This window comes from Somniosus microcephalus, chromosome 4, assembly GCF_052327205.1.
Source record: "Somniosus microcephalus isolate GS21.2 chromosome 4, FLI_Smic_1.0, whole genome shotgun sequence".
Lineage (NCBI taxonomy): Eukaryota > Metazoa > Chordata > Chondrichthyes > Squaliformes > Somniosidae > Somniosus > Somniosus microcephalus.
This window is the reverse complement of record NC_140990.1, coordinates 79475417-79495101: the sequence shown is the minus strand read 5'-3', so window position 1 is coordinate 79495101 and position 19685 is coordinate 79475417.

Genomic DNA, 19685 nt, shown 5'->3' with positions numbered 1-19685 from the left:
CAGTGAGTTCACGATCAACTGAAGGGGTTGGATTCTGCTGTTATTGCTGCTGTTAATCACATCCAGGACTGAACCATGTTCATTCTGACAGTTGGGGTTTGTTTCTGCTGATGTTAATAACCCCTATTACTGGGCTGGAGTTTAATATTCTGGATATCTGTCGAGTAAATCAGCTTTGTTTCAAACATACAGTGTGTCGAATCCTTGATTTCTCCAAGATAAGAGGAGACTGATGTCCTGTTACTGACTGTTCCATTTTTGGGCCTTTTCTCCTTTCTACCTCGAGATTATTTCAGTTCTCATACCTTCAGTTAATCTCATGGACAAGTCCCAGCTCCCCATACCTTCCAGAGTGCCTCTCCCAGCCTTCGTATCCAGGGAAGGTATCGGTAACATGCCCGGGATCACTAAACACAAAACCCAGTCTGTTAATCACTGCCAGCGACTGGACTTAGCATGTGACCCACAGCATCTCTCTCACCTTCGATGGGTGAATAGAGCATCACGCCTCAGAACCTGGTTTTAAATTTAATTCCACTCAGAAAATATATTTCACAAGTAAACACGTCTCATCAAATAATGGACAAAAAGCTACAGGGGAGATGAGACATTTTTCACTCAGTGAGTTGTTGTGATCTGGAATGCACTGTCTGAAAGGGGGTGGACGCAGATTCAATAGTAACTTTCAAAAGGGAATTGGATCTACTTAAAGGAAAAGTTTGCAGGGCTCTGGGGAAAGGGCAAGGGAGTGGGATTAATTGGCAGCTCTTTCAAAGATGATCACGGCCCTATAAGGCAGCTCTATATTCACAGGAGAAAGGCTGATATCAAACTCCCCGAGAACAGAGAAAGATCCCAACTCTCTGAAATCACCTTGAATTCTTTCTAAAATCCTTTCAAATGCTGAAAGATTCCTTCCTTCTTTTGAAATTCCACTGCCATGTGCCGGGGGTGCAGGCAGTGCTGGGCACAGAGGGAGCAGCAAACCGGGTTTAGAGTGGGCTCGCTGGGTGTACCTTACCCGGGGTTTTCCGATGAGCAAACCGGGTTCAGAGTGGGCTCGCTGGGTGTACATTACCCGGGGTTTTCCGATGAGCAGCAAACCGGGTTCAGAGTGGGCTCGCTGGGTGCACCTTACCCGGGGTTTTCCAATGAGCAGTAAACCGGGTTCAGAGTGGGCTCGCTGGGTGCACCTTACCCGGGGTTTTCCGATGAGCAGCAAACCGGGTTCAGAGTGGGCTCGCTGGGTGTACCTTACCCGGGGTTTTCCGATGAGCAAACCTGGTTCAGAGTGGGCTCGCTGGGTGTACCTTACCTGGGGTTTTCCGATGAGCAGCAAACCGGGTTCAGAGTGGGCTCGCTGGGTGTACCTTACCCGGGGTTTTCCGATGAGCAAACCGGGTTCAGAGTGGGCTCGCTGGGTTTACCTTACCCGGGGTTTTCCGATGAGCAGCAAACCGGGTTCAGAGTGGGCTCGCTGGGTGTACCTTACCCGGGGTTTTCCGATGAGCAAACCTGGTTCAGAGTGGGCTCGCTGGGTGTACCTTACCTGGGGTTTTCCGATGAGCAGCAAACCGGGTTCAGAGTGGGCTCGCTGGGTGTACCTTACCCGGGGTTTTCCGATGAGCAAACCGGGTTCAGAGTGGGCTCGCTGGGTTTACCTTACCCGGGGTTTTCCGATGAGCAGCAAACCGGGTTCAGTGTGGGCTCGCTGGGTGTACCTTACCCGGGGTTTTCCGATGAGCAAACCGGGTTCAGAGTGGGCTCGCTGGGTGTACCTTACCCGGGGTTTTCTGATGAGCAAACCGGGTTCAGAGTGGGCTCGCTGGGTGTACATTACCCGGGGTTTTCCGATGAGCAGTAAACCGGGTTCAGAGTGGGCTCGCTGGGTGCACCTTACCCGGGGTTTTCCGATGAGCAGCAAACCGGGTTCAGAGTGGGCTCGCTGGGTGCACCTTACCCGGGGTTTTCCGATGAGCAGCAAACTGGGTTCAGAGTGGGCTTGCTGGGTGCACCTTACCCGGGGTTTTCCGATGAGCAGGTTAATAAGGCCGTTAAAAATAGCAAACCAAGCACTGGGCTTCATTTCTAGAGGGACAGAATTGAAAGTAGAGAAGTCCTGTTAAACTTGTGTCGAACCTTGGTTAGACCACACTTGGAGAACTCTGCGCAGTTCGGGTCTCCATATTATAAAGAGGATATAAAGACACTGGAGTCAGTGTAAAAAAGATTCACAGGGTTGATACCAGAACTGAGAGGATGTACTTATCTGGAAAGACTGGACAGGCTGGAGCTCTATTCTATCGACCTGATAGAGGTCTTTAAAACTGTGAAGAGGTTTGATAGGGTGGATGTAGAGAAGATGTTCCTTCTGTGGGGGAATCCAAAACTAGGGGCCATAAATATCAGACAGTCACCAGTAAATCCAACGTGGAATTCTTTACCCAGAGAGTGGTGAGATTGTGGGACTCACTACCACATGGAGTGGTTGAGGTGAATAGCACGGATACATTTCAGGGGAAGCTCGATAAGTACATGAGGGAGAAAGGAATAGAAGGATCTGCTGATAGGTTTGGATGAAGAGGAGCAGCAGGAGGCTCATGTGGAGCAGAAACACCGGCACGGACCAGTTGGGCCGAATGGCCTGTTTCCGTGCTGCAGACTCTCTGTAATTCTGTGAATTCCTCATCCCTGTGGGAGCCGATATTAGTCAAAAACTGCTTCTTGGGCATTTCTGACAGTCACTATTAGTGGAGACTGAACCAATCACACGGCTCCGTGACAGATTGAATGATCCCTCTCTCCAGCCTGTAACCGATGAAACTTGTAACACTGAGGCTGAAATTCCACTGCCGTGTGCCGGGGGTGCGGGCAGTGCTGGGCACAGAGGGAGCAGCAAACCGGGTTCAGAGTGGGCACGCTGGCTTTGCCCTTGACCTGGGCTTTCCGTTGAGCATGTGCTGGGGCCCAGTGGGATTTCACTGCTCCGGGGCATTTCTGAGTCTGTCACAGGAACATTAGGAACAGGAGGAGGCCATTCAGCCCCTCGAGCCTGCTCCACCATTCAATTAGATCAGGGCTGGTCTGTATCTTAACTCCATTTACCCGCCTTTATTCCACATCCCTTGGAACAATTACCTCACAGAAATCGATCATCTCAGTCTTGAAAGCTGCAATCAACCCCCAGCATCCACAGCCTTTTGGGGGAGAGAGTTCCACATTTCTACAACCCTGTGTGTGAAAAAGTGCTGCCTGATTTCACCCCTGAATGGCCGAGCTCTAATTTTAAGATTAAGGTCTCTTGTTCTTGATTCCAGCACCAGAGGAATCCTCCATGGCCTCCCCTCTCCTTATCTCTGTAAACTCCTCCAGCCCTACAACCTCTGAGATCTCTGCCCTCCTCCAATTCTGGCCTCTTGCGCATCCCCGATTTTAATCGCTCCACCATTGGTGGCCGTGCCTTCAGCTGTCGAGGCCCCAAGCTCTGGAATTCCTTCCCAAACCTCTCCGCCTCTCTACCTCTCGTTCCTCCTTTAAGACATTCCTTAAAACCTACCTCTTTGAACAAGCTTTTGGTCATCTGTCCTGATACCTCCTCATGTGGCTCAGAGTCAAATTTTGTTTGATAACGCTAAAGTGAAGCACCTTGGGATGTTTTACTACGTTAAAGTCGCTATCTAAATGCAAATTGTTTTTGTTATGCTCCAACCCCCCTCACCCCAACTCCTCTTTCACCCCTACTCTCCAACCCCCTCACCCCAACTCCTCTTTCACCCCTACTCTCCAACCCCCCTCACCCCAACTCCTCTTTCACCCCTACTCTCCAACCCCCTCACCCCAACTCCTCTTTCACCCCTACTCTCCAACCCCCCCTCACCCCAACTCCTCTTTCACCCCTACTCTCCAACCCCCCTCACCCCAACTCCTCTTTCACCCCTACTATCCAACCCGCTCACCCCAAATCCTCTTTCACCCCCAACTCTCCAAACCCCCTCACCCCAACTCCTCTTTCACCCCCTACTCTCCAACCCCCTCACCCCAAATCCTCTTTCACCCCCAACTGTCCAATCCCCCTCACCCCAACTCCTCTTTCACCCCTACTCTCCAACCCCCCTCACCCCAAGTCCTCTTTCACCCCTACTCTCCAAACCCCCCTCACCCCAACTCCTCTTTCACCCCTACTCTCCAACCCCCTCACCCCAACTCCTCTTTCACCCCTACTCTCCAACTGCTCACCCCAACTCCTCTTTCACCCCTACTCTCCAACCCCCTCACCCCAACTCCTCTTTCACCCCTACTCTCCAACTCCCATCACCCCAACTCCTCTTTCACCCCTACTCTCCAACCCCCTCACCCCAACTCCTCTTTCACCCCTGCTCTCCAACCCCCCTCACCCCAAATCCTCTTTCACCCTACTCTCCAACCCCCCTCACCCCAACTCCTCTTTCACCCCTACTCTCCAACCCCCCTCACCCCAGCTCCTCTTTCACCCCTACTCTCCAACCCCCCTCACCCCAACTCCTCTTTCACCCCTACTCTCCAACCCCCTGAAATAAAGAATAGATTTGCCTTTCTAATCTAGGCTTTATTAACTTTAAAAACCCAGTAGCACATCTTTCAACACCAGTCTCCAACAATGACTAGAGAGAACTGAATTTAAGATGGCCACCACAAATCACATGACATCAACTACCAATGAGATTACAGCATATATCCCAAGGCAGGAAACAAACAACCAATCACAATACTTCTTACTAACATAAAGAATAATCACCACATTCACCCCTCCTTTTAAAATATACTCCAACCTAAATAACCTTTACAATTTATAATTAATTATTTACAACTAAAACTATGCACAGACAAGAATAAAACTATTCAACATGACACAATACTAAGTGACAACAACAAATAGTAGCATTGCACATAAGTATTAAGTATCTCTCAACTAAAACAATATAACATTTCAACAATTTTAAAACACCACTATCAATTTAAAAGTCCATTTTCAATCGGTCGACCGGATATCTTGCTCGTGTCGACCTTCTTAACCTTGGTGAAATTCCTTGCCCTCCCACACCAGGAGACACAGAAGTATCTTCTGCAGGAAGGCTATCCATATCCCGATTCTCAACGGTTTCCGGATTAGAAATCCCATCAGGAGGTAAACTAGGACGGTCATAAACATCCATCGAGGGCTGACTAATAGAAGTATAATTATCTGCAATCGGATTGGAAATATTCATAGTATCTGTAACAGCATCCACATTATCTGAATCATGACTATTGTTAATATCCTCAGAAGAGGGCTGGCCACCACAAGGAGCCAAGTCTTTAATTGAAACGATACTTTCTTTCCCATCTTGGAATCAAATATGAGCATATTGGGAATTTGCCTCCAACAGCTCCACCTCTTCCACTAAAGGATCATATTTTGACAATCTAACATGGCGTCGAAGCAGCACAGGTCCCTGCATAGTAAGCCATGAAGGTACCGAATATCCCGTAGTAGATCTCTGCGGATAGTTAAAGAGCCTTTCATGGGGGGTCACATTAGTAGCCGTTGAAAGCAATGATCTAATGGAATGCAGGGCATCAGGCAGTACCATTTCCCACTGTGTATTCTTAAGGTTCCGGGATGTCAAAGCCAACATAACTGCCTTCCAGATCACCCCATTGTATCGTTCGCACTGTCCATTACCCTGGGGATTATACGGGGTAGTTCTACTAGTAGAAATTCCCCGACTCTGAAGGTATTCCTTCAACTGGGAAGACATAAAAGAACTTCCCTGATCCGAATGGATATACGCAGGCATCCCAAAGATAACAAAAAGTTGAGTCAGACATTTGATAACTGTAGCAGCTGATACATCTGCGCAAGGAAAAGCAAAAGGGAACCTTGAAAACTCATCCACAACAGTAAAGATATATCGGTTTTGAGTAGTTGAAGGAAGAGGCCCCTTAAAATCGATGCTCAAACGTTCAAAAGGAGAAGTAGCCTTTATAAGATGAGCTCGTTGAGGCTTAAAGAAATTCAGTTTACACCGAGCACAGATAGAACATGATGAAGTCATCCGCTTGACGTCTTCAACTGAAAAGGGCAAATTCTTACTGCGTACGAAGTGTATCATCCTCGTAACCCCAGGATGGCATAAGGCATTGTGAAGATTAATAAGCGTATCTCCGTGAATCACAGAACAATAAGCCCTCGACAGTGCATCAGCAGCAACATTATCCTTCCCCGGACGATAAACTATATCAAAATGGTAACATGCCAACTCAATCCTCCACCTCATTATTTTATCATTTTTAATCTTTCCAAAATGTTTAACATCAAACATAAAGGACACAGATTTTTGATCGGTTACCAACGTGAAATGTCGCCCCGATAAATAATGTCTCCATTTACGCAGTGCTTCTACTATTGCATATGCCTCTTTCTCGATTGAAGAATGCCTTTTTTCACTATTGTTCAAAGTACGTGAGAAAAAGGCCACAGGTCTTCCATTTTGGTTCAGAGTAGCCCCAATTGCAAAATCAGAAGCGTCCGTCTCAATCACAAAGGGAACCTGCTCATGAATAGAATGCACAACTGCTCCTAGGACATCCTTTTTAAATTTATCAAAACATGTCCTGGCCTTCCATGATGGAGGATATGTCGTAACCCATATAAGGGGCCGGATCTTCTGTGAAAAGTTTGCAATCCAATTAGAATAGTAAGAAAACAGTCCAACAACTCGTTGCAAAGCCTTAGAATTAGAAGGATAAGGTAAATCGATCAATGGTCGCAGACGTTCTGGATCTGGTTTAATCTTATTTCCCGAGATAATATACCCCAGTAGATTTACCTCAGTAGTCGAAAAGATACACTTCTCTTTATTAAAAGTTAAACCAACTTTTTCCGGAGCTTGAAGGAATCTTTCTAAATTAGAATCATGTTCCACCCTTGATTTACCACACATCGTGATACCAACTAAATATGAAAAGGTGTCAGAGAGTTATCACTTATAAAAGCATCCATTGCCCATTGAAAACAAGCAACACCCAAATCCTCTTTCAACCCCAACTGTCCAATCCCCCTCACCCCAACTCCTCTTTCACCCCTACTCTCCAACCCCCCTCACCCCAACTCCTCTTTCACCCCTACTCTCCAACCCCCCTCACCCCAACTCCTCTTTCACCCCTAATCGCCAATCCCCTCACCCCAACTCCTCTTTCACCCCTACTCTCCAACTCCCATCACCCCAACTCCTCTTTCACCCCTACTCTCCAACCCCCTCACCCCAACTCCTCTTTCACCCCTACTCTCCAACCCCTCTCACCCCAACTCCTCTATCATCCCAACTCTCCAAACCCCCTATCCCCAACTCCTCTTTCACCCCTACTCTCCAACCCCCTCACCCCAACTCCTCTTTCACCCCTACTCTCCAACCCCTCTCACCCCAACTCCTCTTTCATCCCAACTCTCCAAACCCCTCACCCCAACTCCCTCTTTCACCCCCAACTCTCCAAACACCCTATCCCCAACTCCTCTTTCACCCCTACTCTCCAACCCCTCTCACCCCAAATCCTCTTTCACCCCCAACTGTCCAATCCCCCTCACCCAACTCCTCTTTCACCCCTACTCTCCAACCCCCTCACCCCAACTCCTCTTTCACCCGTACTCTCCAAATCCCTCACCCCAACTCCTTTCACCCCTACTCTCCAAACCCCCTCACCCCAACTCCTCTTTCACCCCTACTCTCCAACCCCCCTCACCCCAACTCCTCTTTCACCCCTACTCTCCAACCCCCCTCACCCCAACTCCTTTCACCCCTACTCTCCAACCCCCCTCACCCCAACTCCTCTTTCACCCCTACTCTCCAACCCCCCTCACCCCAACTCCTCTTTCACCCCTACCCTCAAACCCCCCTCACCCCAACTCCTCTTTCACCCCTACTCTCCAACCCCCTCACCCCAACTCCTCTTTCATCCCTACTCTCCAAACCCCCCTCACCCCAACTTCTCTTTCACCCCTACTCTCCAACCCCCCTCACCCCAACTCCTCTTTCATTCCTACTCTCCAACCCCCCTCACCCCAACTCCTCGTTCACCCCTTCTCTCCATCCCCCCCACCCCAACTCCTCTTTCACCCCTTCTCTCCAACCCCTCACCCCAACTCCTCTTTCACCCCTACTCTCCAACTGCCCCTCACCCCAACTCCTCTTTCACCCCCTACTCTCCAATCCCCCTCACCCCTACTCTCCAACCCCCTCACCCCAACTCCTCTTTCACCCCAGTCTCCAACTCCCCTCACCCCAACTCCTCTTTCACCCCTACTCCAGGCGTGTTTTACGTGGGAAAAGGGTTAACATAGAAACATAGAAGAAACATAGAAGATAGGAGCAGGAGTAGGCCATTCGGCCCTTCGAGCCTGCTCCGCCATTCAATGTGATCATGGCTGCAAGGGACTGTTAAAATAGGATTATAGAGGCCATTTATTGGTAATTAAGGGCCTTAAAGACCAGTCCCACCTGTTGGATGCGGGACGGAGTCGGGACCGTCAGACACGCCTGAGTTAAAATTGCTCGGAGTCGGAAACCAGGCGGGGGGGTGGGGTCCCGCCCGCCATTTTTTGCGATTTGAAACCCCCGCCTGCCTCAGGGCCCAATCAAAATCGAGGCCACAGTCTCTGTCACAGGTGGGGCAGACGGTGGTTGAAGGGGCGGGTGGGTGGGGAGCTTGGGTTGACGTGTGCTCCGTGCGCTGCCTGCGCTTGTCTTCCGCTTGCTCCCCGCGAAGAGACTCGAGGTGTTCGGCACCTTCCCGGATGCTTCTCCTACACTTTGTGCGGTCTTGTGCCAGGGATTCCCAGGTGTCGGTGGGGATGTTGCACTTTTTCACGGAGGCTTTGAGGGTGTCCTTGAAGCATTTCTTCTGCCCACCTGGGGTTCTCTTGCTGTGCCGGAGCTCCGAGTGGAGCGCTTGTTTTGCGAGTCTCGTATCGGGCATGTGGATGATGTGACCCGTCCATCGGAGCTGATCGACCGTGGTCAAAGCTTCAATGCTGGGGATGTAAGCTTGAGCAAGAACACTGACGTTGGTGCTCCTATCCTGCCAATTAATTTGCAGGATCTTGTGGAGGCAGCATTGGTGGTACCTCTCCAGTGCTTTGAGGTGCCTGTTGTATATGGTCCATGTCTCTGAGGCATACAGGAGGGTGGGTATTACTACTGCTCTGTGGACCATGAGCTTAGTGCTGGGTTTGATGTCCTGGTCTTCAAACACTCTCTTCCTCAGGCGACCGAAGGCTGCACTGGCACACTGAAGGCGGTGTTGGACTTCATCGTTGACGTCTGCCCTTGTTGACAGTAGGCTCCCGAGGTATGGAAAGTGGTCCACGTTGTCCAAGGCCTTGTCGTGGATCTTGATAATCGGGGGGCAGTACTGTGAGGCAGGGGCAGGTTGGTAGAGGACCTTTGTCTTACGGATGTTTAGTGTAAGGCCCATGCTCTCGTACGCTTCGGTGAAGGTGTTAACGATGGTTTGGAGTTCCATCAGCAGAAAAAACCCCAACTGTCAGAATGAACATGGTTCAGTCCTGGATGTCATTAACAGCAGCAACAACAGCAGAATCCAACCTCTGCAGTCACTTGTGAACTCGCTGGTGTCTCAGCAGGTTGGATGACTGAGTGAATCCCTTCCCACACAGAGCAGGTAAATGGCCTCTCCCCAGTGTGAATATGCCGGTGTGTCAGAAGTTGGGATGAACAAGTGAATCCCTTCCCACACTCGGAGCAGGTGAACGGCCTCTCCCCAGTGTGAGTACGTTGGTGTTTCAGCAGGTCCCTTCTGCTTTTAAAGCTCTGCTCACAGTCAGTTATCAGTGTGAACAAGTTAATATGCAGTGAGTGTGGATGACTGAGTGAATCTGTTCCCACACACGGAGCAGGTGAACGGCCTCTCCCCAGTGTGAGTGCGTTGGTGTTGCATCAGATGTGTTCTGCTTTTAAAGCTCTGCTCACAGTCAGTACATTCAAATGGTCTCTTATTAGAGTGAACAAGTTGGTGTGCAGTGAGGCTGGAGGAGTTAGTGAATCCCTTCCCACACATGGAGCAGGTCAATGGCCTCTCCTCAGTGTGAATACGCCGGTGTGTCAAAAGGTGGCATAATTTACTGAATCCCTTCCCACATGTGGAGCAGGTGAACGGCCTCTCCCCGGTGTGACTGTGTCGATGAGTTTCCAGCTCAGATGGGTAATTGAATCCCTTCCCACAGTCCCCACATTTCCACGGTTTCTCCGTGGTGCGGGTGTCCTTGTTCTTCTCCAGGTTGGATGATCAGTTAAAGCCTCGTCCACACACACAGAACACGTGTACGGTTTCTTCCCACTGTGAATGGTGTAATGTTTTTTCAGGCTGTGTAACTGGTTAAAGCTCTTTCCACAGTCAGTGCACTGGAACACTCTCACTCGGGTGTGTGTGTCTCGGTGCTTTTCCAGCCACACTGATGTTTGAAATCTTTTCCCACAGACAGAACTGGCAAATATTTCTCCTTCCACATTGAAAGACGGATGATATTCATGTCCTGATGAATCGAATGACTCTGTCAGATCTTGATGTGATGTTTGGTTTGAGTTTCCGGTATGCAAATCCTCCCCTTCTAAAACCCTGTAAAAGGAGTTTACAAAAGTCATCACTGTAAGTACAGGATAGAAATTCAGAACAGACAGTTCTAGTTTCTATGGAACATTCTTTCCTCTCTTGTTCCCCAAAAGCTATAAATCCCTGTCCCACAAACTCTCCCTCCTCCCTGTGCTAAAATCCAAGCCCATCGCACCATCTCCAAATTTTTTCCTCAGCTCCCAGTTTTCTCCTCCTTTGAAGGTGCTGACTCTGGCTGGGTTCAGTTCTACACTCACTGGTTCCCCTCTCTCTCCTCCCCTGAAGGTGCTGACTCTGGCTGGGCTCAGTTCTACACTCACTGGTTCCCCTCCCTCTCCTCCCCTGAAGGTGCTGACTCTGGCTGGGTTCAGTTCTACACTCACTGGTTCCTCTCTCTCTCCTCCCCTGAAGGTGCTGACTCTGGCTGGGTTCAGTTCTACACTCACTGGTTCCACTCCCTCTCCTCCCCTGAAGGTGCTGACTCTGGCTGGGTTCAGTTCTACACTCACTGGTTCCTCTCTCTCTCCTCCCCTGAAGGTGCTGACTCTGGCTGGGTTCAGTTCTACACTCACTGGTTCCCCTCTCTCTCCTCCCCTGAAGGTGCTGACTCTGACTGGGTTCAGTTCTACACTCCCTGGTTCCCCACCTTTCGAATTACTACATTAAAGGCGTTTTATAAATACAAGTGGTTGTTGTTTCCTGAAACTAATAATAAATTCCCCAGAGGGAAAAAAATTTGTACTTTTACTCCCAAATATTAAAAAGTTTGTTCCACAGAAGCACAGGTTTATCTGCTTTTATTGATGAATTTAAAAAGTCTCTATTAAAACCTGAGCCAGTGTGTTGTGAGACAAAGAGCCTTGTGTCCAATAAGGGGAATAAAGGCCCACAGCCTCCCCTGGCCCCGGGCCCTGAACAAGGGACTGGAGAAACTCGCTGCCCTGCGGATCAGACAATCAGCCGGCGCTAGTCCCGCTCCTCGGGCTCCCCGATTGGTTGGAGGACCCGCCGCCGGCTCTCTCCTCCAGCCCCGCCCTGCTTGCTCCCTATTGGTCCGGAGCTTCCGTCAGTCTCCCGGGCAGTGTGAGCTGAACATGCGCAGACCTTGGCAGCAGCCGCTGACACATCAAGTGAGAGAGCTCAGGGAGTGGGTTCATGAACCCCGGGGGGGGACTCCGGCTGCTCACACCCCGAGTTCAGGGAGCGGGTTCATGAACCCCGGGGGAGGCTGCGAGATTCTCAGCAGCTCAGCTCTGCTTGGTGCTGCGTGAACGGGCTGCTCCACACCCCGGCTGCTCACGGGGAATGCCAGTGTGGAGGGCCCAGTGCAGAAGGCCCAGGGTGGAAGACCCAGAGGAGAGTGTCCTAGGCAGGAGGCCCAGCACGGAGGACCCCAGGCGGGGGGCCTAGGGCGGAGCGGCTGGTCGACAGAAGCAGAGTCGGGAGATGCTGTGGGTGAGCATGCTGCACGGTTTCTAAAGTTGAAGAACGGTCTCCGGCCCGAATCAGTTCCTGCGGCCCCGTCTGTGCTCCATCTGGTGGCAGCTGTGAGGCTTTTTCTCGGTGATGGGGGCCGGTTTGTGCGCTGCCATTTTGGTGGAGGAAAGACAGACTGTTTCCATCTATAGTATGGTGCTTGAGTGGCCATAAGATGGGAAAAGAGAACGGGATAATAGTGAAAAAGGAAAAAAGGAAAAAAGGCAAAACAAAGTAATATCGGCAAGGAATAACACACGCATACATAATGGAACTTACGTTCGACCGAATGAAGGGCCCTCGCTCCCCAGGATGATGGCCGGCTTGGTGAGCGTGAGGCCTGTCAGGACAGATGAACGAATGCACGCAGGTAGACAAATGACACACGCGCACACAGACATGCACAATGGAAGTTACGCTTGAGCAAACGAACGAACGGAGGAATGAATGACCGAATGATTGAGCGATGCCAGTAGGACTGGCGTATACGGGTTCTTTCTTGGTTTATTAAATAGTGGCAGTTTGTACTGTAAACATTATTGAGTTAGCTGAAAAATTTATTACTGTATTTATATTGTTGACCATGAAGCTGTTTGAGGCTTTATCCTTTTAATTGTAGTCAATGAATGTAATGGATTTACTATGGCCCAGAAATTCGTGTCGGGGGCTTCCCGCGGGTGCAAGCCCCCGACCTACACTTACCTAGCGCGCCGGCAGTTGAGGCCTGGGCCTGCGTGGATTTCCTCTCTGTGGCCCAGTCCAGCTCCCGGCGCGCTGTGCTTGCGTGTCCCAGGGGCGTAGTTAGTGCGATGCGTCCGCTGGGATCACATGAGCCATGGGCAACCAATCGGAGGAGGGAAAAGCCCATTCATAATGACAGAAAGACTTGTCAAACTTATGAATACTCCAGCCCCCAAAACAATAGTTAACCTTCAAATAATTTTTTTTTTAAATCACACTTTTTAAATAAACTATAAATAACATTAAATAACTATTTTAAACAATAATTTAAATTTATTGAAATTTTTTTTTTATTAAAAAACGGGGCTAAAATTACACTTACCTTACTTTAAACTATTTAAAAATAATAAACTTGTGGAAAAAATGTTTTAATTTTAATTAATTGACCACTTACCTTTTAAAATGAAGTCCTTATGCCTGGTTTTTAAATTTCTAAAATGTAGAGACTTACCCGCACGGAAAAATCTGTAAAAAAAAAGGAAGTTCAACGCGCACGCGCAGACTCCCGCGCGCACGCGTTCGACCTCTGAACCCCTTCGTTCAGAGGATCGGAAGTGCCGGTTTCCCGCACATCTTTAGTGCATGCAAGAAACCGGCACTTCCATCGGGTCCACACGTGAGTACTCCATGCGTACTCACGCGTTGGGACCCGAATTTCTGGGCCCATATGTAATTGATGAGTTGTACAAGTACTATTGTACTTGAATGTTAAAATGAAAAAATAAACCCCGGGGGGACGCGGGCTTCACACACACCTCGAGTGCGGCCCCAGGCCCGATTATAAGAGCAGTGAACATTATCCGCCCCCACCTGCGGGTTCACGTTTCGCTCCGGTCCGAATCTCAACAAAGCGCCAATCTCCGGGACAGACAGGAAGTGAGTCAGGGAGCGTCTGTAAATGAAGGAGAAATGGTGACTGGCCAGGGAGAGTCTGTAAATGGAGGAAAAATGGTGACTAGTCAGGGAGCGTGTGTAAATGGAGGAGAAATGATGACTGGCCAGGGAGCGTCTGTAAATGGAGGAGAAATGGTGACTGGTCAGGGAGCATCTGTAAATGGAGGAGAAATGGGGACTGGTCAGGGAGTGTCTGTAAATGAAGGAGAAATGGTGATTGGTCAGGGAGCATCTGTAAAGGGAGGAGAAATGGGGACTGGTCAGGGAGCGTCTATAAATGGAGGAGAAATGGAGACTGGTGAGGGAGAAATCATTCAGCATTTTTTGGGGGTTGGTTTGTGTGAACAAATATATCAGTGATTTTAATGAGACTCTTTCTGTGTCCCAGCTCCTGTAAATACTGGCTGGAAAGGGGCCGGACTCTCAGGAGGCTCCACACCGCTGACTGCTCGTGTGTCAGTGATCTCCCATCAGATTAATGTGCTTCTGCTGTGTGTGTTTAATAAAGTGCCCGAAGCCCTCACTGTAACACTCTCACATATCCTACCTGCAGTGTAATGTCCGTGCTGTGTGCTTCCTGTCCAATATCCCCCTGATCCCTGGCTCTCCTGTTGCACCAACTCGGTATAATGGGACAAGAAGTGCCAGCTCAAGAGATTCCTATTATCTCCGTGTATAATTGAGACACGGACTGCAGGAGTTGATTATAACAAGTCTTTACTGAATGGAGACAACCTGGAAACTGAAACTACAGAAGCCTGCTAGGGCCTTTTATACAGGGGTGGTCACTGCCGGTACTGCAGTCTGAGACCAGTTATTCCCTTAAAGGTACATACGCAATAATTCCTCCCCTTTTAGATAAACAGCACATAACATTCATTTAACAACTAAATAATAACTAATTACAATTACAATTACGGTTGCTAGATACATTGGTTGAAGTTAAGCAATTATAAGTTCAGTCTTTGAGGAGGCTTCCTGATTCTGTCTGGATAACGCCTCTTTGGGATATCAGGTTCTTCTGGCAAGGTTGCGTCGGGATCAATGTTGTTTGGTTCGTCTGCTTCCAATATCACCGATTCTGCGGTAGATGCAATTGGTACTTCAGTTTCATCACCAGGTGTATCAGATCGTGGTGTGGAGTTGACGTTTTCCAGTGACTCTAGAATCTGGTCAGCATGGCGTCTTACAATGCTCTCTCCAACGTCCACAGTATACATTAGAGGTCCTTGCCGTGTACAGATCGTTCCTGGCTGCCATTTCTCTGTGCGGTATTCCCGGGCCAAAACTGGTTGACCTATCTTAAAACTCCTGGTTGGCCTTTCATTCATATTCTGAAACTGCCTGTTCTCCACATCTCCTCTGACGTTTGGCTTAACCAAATCCAAGCGGCATCGTAGTCTTTGATTGAAGAACATCATGGCTGGAGTTTGGTTGGTAACCGCATGTGTCGCATTCCGGTAGGCAAACAAGAAGTTATCCACCTTTTGTTGTAGGGGTATATCTTCATTACACATTGCCTTGATAGCCTTCTTGAATGTTTGAACAAACCTCTCGGCCAATCCATTAGTGGCTGGATGATATGGGGCGGATGTGTAATGCTTAACACCATTGTTCTTTAAGAACCTCCGGAACTCTTCAGACACAAACTGTGGTCCATTGACAGAGCAAATCTGTTCAGGCAGCCCATTCCTGGCGAATATGGTTCGTAAGATTGTGATAGTTTTTTCTGTGGTGGTTGAGGACATTTTTATTACCTCTGGCCACTTTGAATGTGCATCCACCACAATTAAAAACATCGAGTCCATAAAGGGACCAGCAAAATCAATGTGCACCCTTTGCCATGGAGATGAGGGCCACTCCCATGGATGTAGAGGGGCTTGTGGTGGGGCGTTTTGGACCTTCTGGCATCCTGTACAGCTCTTGGTCATCTCTTCGATTTCTCTATTGATTCCCGGCCACCACACAAACGCTCTGGCTAAGTTGTTCATTTTTACCCCTCCCAGATGACCCTCATGAAGCTCATTGAGCACTCTATCCTTCAATTTTGGTGGAATTACTACTCTGGATCCACACAGCAAGGTTCCTCTGCACACTGACAGCTGTTCTCTTCTTGGGGAGAATGCTGGCAGCAGTGGTTCGCCATGTGCTGGCCATCCCTTCACCGTTAAATCATAGACCCAGGAGAGTGTCGGGTCATTTCGTGTTTCCTTTTCTATGTTTGCATTCGTCACAGGGAGACATTCGACGATAGTCGAGTGGAATAACTCCACTGGATCCACTGCAAGGTCTTCTTCCACCGTCAGCAACGGTAGGTGCGACAATCCATCAGCATTCCCATGCTGTTTAGTTCCTTTGTACTCTATGTCATATTGGTGTGCCCCTAGGAAAAGGGACAACCTCTGTAGCCGTTGTGCCGTCATTATCGGTACGCCCTTGTGAGGGTTGAAAATGGAGACGAGAGGTTGATGATCAGTTAGTAGAGTAAATTTCTGACCGTACAGGTAGTGATTGAACTTCTTCACCCCCCACACCAGGCTAAGGGCCTCTCTGTCAATCTGGGCATAGTTACGCTCGGCTGAAGTTAACGAGCGTGACGCAAAAGCTATTGGCCTCTCTGAACCATCAAGGAATTTATGTGACAGTACCGCCCCAATGCCGTAGGGAGACGCATCACACGCCAGTCTTATCGGTAGTGATGGGTTGTAGTGAGCCAATACTTCTCTTGAAGTGATTAGGTCCTTACTCTTCTGAAAGGCCCGCTTACATTCATCGCTCCATTTCTAAGCTACTCCCGTTCGTAGTAGGGTGTTCAGTGGATGCAGAATTGTGGACAAATTCGGCAAAAACTTATGGTAGTAATTCACCAATCCGAGGAATGACCTCAGTTGCGACACATTTTCAGGTGCTGGAGCCTTAACTACTGCTTCAATTTTGTCAGGGGACTTATGCAACCCCTCTTCATCAATCACGTGGCCACAATACGATATCTGTTTCTTAAAAAACTCGCACTTGGGGTGATTGGCTCGTAGCCCATGTTCACGTAGTCAATGAGCACCTGCTCTAGGTTGGCAAGGTGTTCACTGTCATCTTCACCTGTCACTAGGATGTCGTCCAAGTAACACTGAGTCCCCGGAATCCCTTGCAGGACTTGTTCCATCGCTCTTTGCCATATAGCCGGAGCTGATGCAACTCCGAATGCCAGTCGATTATACTGGTAAAGACCTTTGTGAGTGTTTATCGTGAGATATTTCCTAGAGGATTCTTCAACCTCCATCTGCAAATATGCTTGTGCTAGGTCAATTTTTGTAAAACGCTTCCCTCCAGATAGTGAGGCGAAGATATCTTCTATCCTTGGAAGAGGATATTGTACTGTGTGAAGGACTGGGTTCACCATCACCTTGAAGTCCCCACAGATGTGAACCTTCCTTGGCTCCTCAGACTTATTGTTTAACGTTTTCTTCATGACAGGAACTCGCTCCAGTCTACCTTAGATAACACGCCTGCATTCTCCAGATTCTCCAGCTCTGCCTCGACGGCTGGGCGAATTGCATATGGTACCGGTCTTGCTTTGAAAAACTTGGGAATTGCATTCTCCTCTATTTTTATCGAGACGGTTACGCCTTTAAGAGTGCCCAGTTCTTGTTGAAATACCTCTTTGGCGTCAGCTAAGATTGTTGACAATCGTCCAGGAGTGACGTCGTCATCCTTTTTACCAGCCACCGTCAGTGCCTGAATGGAGTGCCAGTCTAAACTTATCTTTCTGATCCATTCACGTCCCAATAACGGTGGTCCACCATCTTGCAGAATATAGAGATACAATTTTCGTATTTTCTTGCTGTTGTATTCGACAGGCACCCTTATTTTTCCTCTGGGGTATACTTTTTGCCCCATATACGTCCTCAAGACAATGGATGTCTCTCTCAAGGGTATGTGTGAGAATAGCCACTCGTAGTCTCATCGATTCATGACGGTTAGAGCTGATCCTGTATCCAATTCCATTTTGACTTGGGACCCTGCTATCGTGAGGGTGACCCAAATGGTTCGGTGATCCTCTTTTGCGATTACGTTGTGAAGTTTGAGACAGCTTAGTCTCTTGTTCCCGGATTCACTATCGCTCATCTGGTCTTCGGAACTACTGTCCGTCATCTTTTGTACTTTCCTGTACGGTTCCTTAGTAGCCTTTTTGTTGTCGTTGGTCTTCTTCCCAGACCTGCAAACTCGTGCAATGTGTCCCATCTTTCCGCATTGCCTGCATATTTTGTCCTTGGACCAGCAGTCCTTCTGGTCATGGTTTGTTCTGCCGCAGCGATAACATTTTGCAAATCCCCATGTCATTTCGTGGGTGCCGTATTCCTGTGGCTTTTGTTGTATTTCCGCAGCTCCCCTTGCTGCTGCTTCGTACGATACTGCCACGCTGAAAGGCTTATCTAGCGTCAGCTCTTTCTCTGAGAGTAGCCTCTTCTGAGTTCCTTCACTCAGGAGTCCACAGACAAATTTGTCCCGTAAGGTATCTGCCAGTCCTGCTCTGAACTGGCAGTGCTTTGATAGCTTGCGTAGTTCCGTAAGGTAATCAGCATTGCTCTCATTTTTATGCTGATTTCTCCTGTGGAATTTAAATCTTTCTGCTATCAGCAGCGGTGTAGGATTTAAGTGTTCCTGTAGGATAGCAACTATTTCGTTAAAACTCTTCACCTTCGGTTTGGCTGGAGTAATCAGGCCCCGCAATAGGCCGTACATTCTTGCGCCCATTAAATTTAGCAATACCGATGCCTTTTTCTCATCGGCTATTTCGTTTGCCTCGCAATATACCTCGACTCTTTCCACATACGTGGTCCAGTCTTCTATTGCATTATCGAAGGCAGTGATATCGCCAGTCTTTGGCATCTTGAAAATCTAAGATGGCGCCTCCCGTGCTTTGCCTTCGTCCCCGATGGATCAAAATGGCGCCTCCCGCGCTTTTCCTTCTTCCCCGCCGAGTTACGATGGCGCCTCCCGCGCTTTCCCGCCGCTGCCGCTGCTGCCAACACTGTTGCTGGCGATTATATTTATTTTACTATCCTGTAATAGCGACGCCCTATGGTCTTCGCGCCTCCCCGATTGCTGCTGCCAACGCTGCTCTCCGCGGTATTTTTATTTTTCTATTGCGCTTCAATATTTGCTCCGTTAATTGAAGAACCGTTCCCGTCGTGGAGCGGACCCTCTGGGACACTTCCCTCCCTCTTCTTAGGTCCGAACGCTGCCCAGCTGCGAAGCACCGGCCGCGCCCTGTGTGCTTCACCCTCTCTCTCTTTGCTTCCCGACTCGCTGCCCGGCCCGGTTGCAGAGCCACCCGATCGAGCTCTAGCCCGCTGCAGCCCAGGAAGGATCAGTGCACTACCTGCCACCAGCCCGATTAGCTGGGAAACCACAGACTGGAGACCAAGCCTGGCTCTCGACAGTCTCACCTGCACTTTTCAATTCGATGATTTGGAGGGCGGTTGCCCACGGTCGACGCCCGTTTCTCGAGTTTCTTTGGATTATTTTTTTTTTCTTTCTTCTGGCTTCGACCTTCAATAATGTTGTCTGAGGTGCTGCTGAGTTACAGGTAAGTTCGTTTCTTACTCGTCGCCAGTATTATGTCCGTGTATAATTGAGACACGGACTGCAGGAGTTGATTATAACAAGTCTTTACTGAATGGAGACAACCTGGAAAATGAAACTACAGAAGCCTGCCAGGGCCTTTTATACAGGGGTGGTCACTGCCGGTACTGCAGTCTGAGACCAGTTATTCCCTTAAAGGTACATACACAATTCCCAAATCAGGGACGGAATGAAAGGTTCAGACATGTAGAATGTTAATCTTACACAATGTGTGAGATGCTGAGCACCCGCCCAACATTTCACCACCACACCTGCTTTCAAATAGTTTCTTCAATCTCTCTTCTGAA